Here is a 6,000-nt window from a genome sequence, read left to right on the forward strand (position 1 = left end):
TAGGGGTGACAAAGACCCTATCAAGGACCCTACAATACGGACGAGACCGCATATTCGACCAAGAAAAGTGCTCCCCGGTTAAAGGAATAGGGTAGAGAAAATGTTGATGAACAAAGTCTTGGAAACCTCGCATAGAGGGATTAGGAATTACGAGGTTATTAGAGTCATGGATAGATAACAAACAATTGAAATCCCCCATAAGAAGGTGACAATCCGCACTGAAAACGACAACCCTATCCAAGTCATCCAAAAAAGCGGGCTTCATGGCGGCGAGATTAGGTCCATAAACAACAAAAACACTACTCTTCTATCAACTGCCTGGAAATTGAAAGCAACAGACAGAGAGAAAAGTCCCACATCCAGCTGAGATAAATTTAAAGACTGCTTTCCCAAGACAAGGATACCTCCTGCATGATTTACTGATGGCTTAAAGAAATAGTCAGCTCGCTGCCAGATGCTAGAGACGACTACGAGCGGGATGACCTCTATTTTAGTTTCACATAAAGCAAGGAGGTCGGGTTTTTGCTCCCTAACCCAATTAGCCAGAAACAAGCATTTAGTAGGACAATTTAAGCCCCTAACATTCCAACAAACAATCTTCATGGAACAAAATCTGAAAAAACTCAGGGTTGGTGGCACCGTGATGGCCTTCTTGGGGACCTGACATCGGTAGCCGAAATAATTGACGAAGGCCTCCTTCTTCTTCGCTGACCACCAGCACTGACAGACGACCTCAATTGACCATAAAAAATGCCCAACTGCTCGCAGTCTGCTCCACCGAAGTTGCATATAGAGTCCCCAATAATCACAGAAATAGCTGAAATCGTACAATCCATATCAACAGCTATAGCTTGCAGCTGCGAAAAGGAGAGAGAGATATCCAACAACTTAGCTGCATTGACAACTGTGACACCCAGGGGTTGTGAACTAGGATGCTGCTGAATCAAAGGCATAAGCAGGTGGCTACCCTAACCCCGTGCTGGACTACTGGAAGAGACCCCATTTGACGGAATACCAAAAGATTTGGTAGAAGAGAAAACCTCAGAGACATAATGCGATACAGGGAGAGGACGCGGAACCGAGGAGCCAAGCACCATGTATCTGATTGCCAGGTTGGTTCTAACATTAAACGCAATAAGATTGATAACCAGATAGTCAAAGGGTCTAGAGGGAAAAATAATAAGGGACGATTGCAGATTCGTCCTTTGTCCATCACGCACAAGCCTGCCCAACCGTGCCTCCAACTTGAAATGACAATTGGTACAAACAGAGGCAGATACCAGACCCCGAGCTTGAGAAGTAGATAACGACCTTGACAGAACTTGTGATGGCGAGCATGGCAAAAATTTTCTCTGCTTCCCACGAGCATGCCTAACCAACCGCGCCACCAGTCCGCCACGTGAATTAGCGCAAAAAGAATCAGACGTCGAGCTCCATGCATTATAAATAGTGAGCGGCAAATCTCTAAGAGAGTAAGCATTGATGGCAGAGCCAAAGTTTTTGGGGCCCACCCCTGGCAGAACTTGCAACGGTTGGGAGATGCCATCAAATGCTGGCGAAGAGTCTATCATAGCTGGAGCAATAAACAAAAAAGAAAGCCCAAAGTGCTGCAGCCGAACCGGGACCCAGATAGACCCAATCTTGACAGCATTGAATGAATTCGTCGGGTTATGAAGATTTCCAATCTGCACCCATGGCGAGAAGGATAATTTTTGTGAAGGCCGTTCAGGATTCTGACTTGTCGAATGACGCACCACCCCAGAAAAATCTTTAGAGACTAAAGTCTTCCTCGAAGAATGAGAATGTGAAGGGTTAGATCGTCTTCGCTTCCATACTGAGTGCCGACGAGAGAGAAAAGATAAGCCGCACTTATGACAATCACAACGTTTGTGAAAGTTCAGAGAAAAACAATTAGCACACCACCAATCCCCTGGCCTGGCATGACTCAACTAAGATCTATAGCGAGCAACATGAAAGGAGCTTTGCCAAGTTGATGGGACCTGTTGTCATCCTTGATCAGCAACCCATTCTGGAAGCTCACGAATGAAGAAAGGAAAAGCAAGCAAAGCCTTAACAGAGTATGTTTCAAGAGGCTCCCGTTTAACAGCTCGCAGGAAAAACCTAATGTCCTAAATACGAAGAGAGCCCATATCTAGGCATGATCGGAGGGACTTCGAAAGCTTAGAGAAGAACCAACGATTGAGTCTGAAAGGCAAGACAACATCCAATCCCCATCGGCGAAGCACAAAGGCTGCACCCCAGTCATTCACAACTTTCTTGATGAAATGTAGGGCTCACAGGTTGACCCTCAATGGGAGAGCGTGAGCAAGCTCCCAAAAATGGCTAGACGAGAGGCGCATAACCAGACGACGAAAGGCACCGATGAAGGACCCTACCAAACTCTAAAAAAGAGAATAAACAAGATAGAGGCACACCTGCGAGGGTCGGGGACTCCGGCGGTGATCGGCACGACCAACGAACGCAGCACAAGCTAGGGCAACGATGCCTCTTCACCGGCCAAAACCTCCGAATGGAGCGTGCTTTTGGTGATGGGGACAAAGGAGGGCTGTTGGTGAGGGACCCACCGAACAAGGGCTCACTGCGGTGGGAGAGCCTCCCTAAGATTTGAGAGGATACGTCCAGCAGACAGATTCCGGTGCTTCAGACACCGAATGACCGGACGCAGGACCAATGTCAATGCCTCATCACCGGCCAAAACCTCTTGGATCGGTTGGTTAACGGCAGCCCGCTTCTGGAAATGCAAGATGTCTTGTGGTGGATGATGAAGAAAAAGGGGGGAAGGGGAGAAAGGTCATATGGCAAACGAAGAGGATGCAGTGCGAGGGATGTGAGAACGGATCGAGAGAGAGAGCAGAGAGAGATGGGAGGGGCTGGGTTGACAACAACGGGAGTGGCCGGTGATAGGGGGTAGACTAAGGGTTTGGGAGTGTTGAGAAAGAGAAAAAGACTGACGACGATAGTGACCGGCGATGGGGGTGGTCGATGTTGGGTGGCCGGTGACGGTAGTGACCGGCAATGGGGGCTTGCGGAGGGTTTGAGAATGTTCGACAGAGAGAGAGAGAGAGAGAGAGAGAGGGAGGAAGGGGAGTCCGAGAGAGAGAGAGAAAAGGACCACAGTCAGGGGAGGAAACACCCAACTGCAAAGAGGGCAGCAAGAGAGACAAAGGTGGAGACTCGAAGCCACAAGGAAGGCAGAGAGAGCGAAAGAGAGGAACAGATCATGGGCGCTCCTCGACAGAGAGAGAGAGAGAGTCGAGAGTCGAGAGTCGAGAGAGAGAGAGAGAGAGAGGTATATATTGTTAATAGCCTTGCACTCCTTCAATAAGTCCAAACAATTAGATGGTCACCTGAATATGGTAGACGCAACACCATTTGTGAAATCATCTTTTGAGAATGGAAGAGAAGCAAATCACCCACCATTGCAATGCTTATTGTTGGCCGCATTATAATTTGGGATAATTCCATACAGAGATCCACCTTTTACCCGTAACTCCAATGGCGGTCCAATACATTCTAAACTTTTCCGATAGACCCATTTTTTTCATAACTGTCAAAGAAAGACCTTCAGTCAACTTTCATTGCGCAGTGAGACAACATCGAAATTAAAAGAGAGCTTACACACACACACATATATATATATATATATATATATAATGTGAGAACTAACATATTAGTCCCACTTTTCTCTTTATGCCCCATTAGACTCCATAATTTGAAGTGTTTTATGATAGATTTGAACCATTAGATACGTTGAGCATACTCGATTTAGTGAGAATTGACTCTTGGATCATGTTTTTTGGATGAAAAAATGTGATTTTATGAGTCGGAAAAAGCTGATGCCTTCATAGCAATTGATTTTGGATCATCGAAAAACCATGTATACAGGTCAGATTTCGGTAATCCAAAAGATGGTTGCCACTAAACAAAACCTATACATCATAGCTATGGCATTAGATATGAGAAAAAACACAAAAAAACATAATTTTTTAAAGGGGGCTAATGGGGTAGAACGAGAAAAGGGGCACCACCAACGCATTACTCTCTCTCTCTCTCTCTCTCTCTCTCTATATATATATATATATATATATATATATATATATATATATATATATAGGGTAAATGAAATATGTTTGCCGGTATGAACTAAGATTTTCATAGGTTTTTTTAAATTTTATGGTATGGATGTGATTTAGATGCTTGGTTTTATAGAAACTGACTCTTGGATCATCCAATTATGATGTATAAGAAGAATCTTTTAAGGGCTGGCTTAGAATTTTCATAAATATTCAAGCATAAAAAAATGCATTTCTTGATCCAATTACGATGATCTAACAATCAATTTTTTGCAAATGGATCACACCAAATGCATCTGAAGGGTTAGATTTGCAAAAAAAACTTATAAAAAAATATATTCATAGAAGCAAACACATTTGGTTGGTAAACATATTCTAGTTTTCTTATATATATATATAAGAAAACTAAAACATGTAGGCTAGCAAAATATATAAACTAGTATGAACCAATATTTTCGTAAGCTTTTTTTGCAAATTTAACCTTGCAAATGCATTGTCATGGTCCATTTGCTTGGAATTGACTATTGGATCAACATAATCGGATAAAAAAATGTGATTTTGTATGTTTGAATATTTATGAAATTTTTGGGTTGTTGATTTTCAAGTCTTAAAAGATTCTTCTTATACATTGTAATATGATGATTTAAGAGTTTATTTCTATAAAACCAAGCATCTAGATTGCATCTGTAATGATAAAATTTTAGCAAAAATAAAAAAACCTAACAAAATCTTGGTGCATAATAGTTTACATAATCCAGTTACCATATATACGTATATGTGAGTCACTAAAATATGTGAACTAGAAATATAGGCATTTCCAACACTTTTATTGCAAATCCAACCACGTGGATGTACTTGGCATGGTGAATTTGTTAGGAATCAACCATTGGATGGTGCATTTTCGATTAAAAAATGTGATTTTTGAATACTTGAATATTTATGAAGATTATGACTCATTGATTTTTAAGCCTTAAAAAAATCTTGTTTATGCATCAAAATCAGATGATTCAAGAGTGTGTTCTTATAAAACCAACCATGTAGATCACATCTGTATGGTTAGATTCAAGAGAAAAGAAGGGACCAGCTCTTGAAGCATTCAATTCCGATAAATGGGTGGGTTTTTAATTATAAAGTTCAAAAAATCAATGGTCCAAAATCTGTGCAAATTTTTGAGGCTCCAAAGATCATTTTTATCTTCAAAACACATGATCCAAGTGTGGATTCCTTGTAAATCGACCATGTCTAATACATTTATGAGGTCGAAACCACAAAAAAGCTGACAAACTCATTTAGCACCGATGTATTACCCTATATGTATATATACAAAAAATGATATGTTTTCTGAAATATCCCATAATTTTTTAATTTTTTCATGTCCAATTAACAAATTTTTGGTTTTAAAAAGATCTTTTTATCCTTCTCACATGCAAATTTTCTACAAATATACGAATTTCCTCCCGAATATGTGAATATGTGATTTTTTTAATATGCAAATTTTATTTCAAATATGAGAATATGCAAATTTTCTCATAAATATACAAAATTCCTCCCAAATATGCAATTTTTTTTTCAAATATACAAATTTTCTCTCAAAGGTTGGTGGTGCTTTTGAAGCAGCCGCTAAAGGTTTTTTTTACCTTTAGCAACACTTTTGCAAATATGAGGCATAGAGCCCTTTGCTTGACATTTACAACTATAAGTTGCAAAGGACCTTAAAATTTGTGAACTGGTGAAAGAGTGTAAAGCCTGATTCCTATATTGATATAAATTCTTAATTTTTGTAAATCCATCTTCCCGGTAAGTTGGTGGGGTTGCATGGGAACAATGCCCCTAGACCATATGGTGGGGGTTCGAGGGCATGAGTTCTCAAGGCAAATTTTTTTGGAAGGTATTTATTTTAAAAATG

Source organism: Nuphar pumila, chromosome 16 (genome assembly GCF_984573655.1).
Source record: "Nuphar pumila chromosome 16, dmNupPumi1.hap1.1, whole genome shotgun sequence".
NCBI classification, from domain to species: domain Eukaryota; kingdom Viridiplantae; phylum Streptophyta; class Magnoliopsida; order Nymphaeales; family Nymphaeaceae; genus Nuphar; species Nuphar pumila.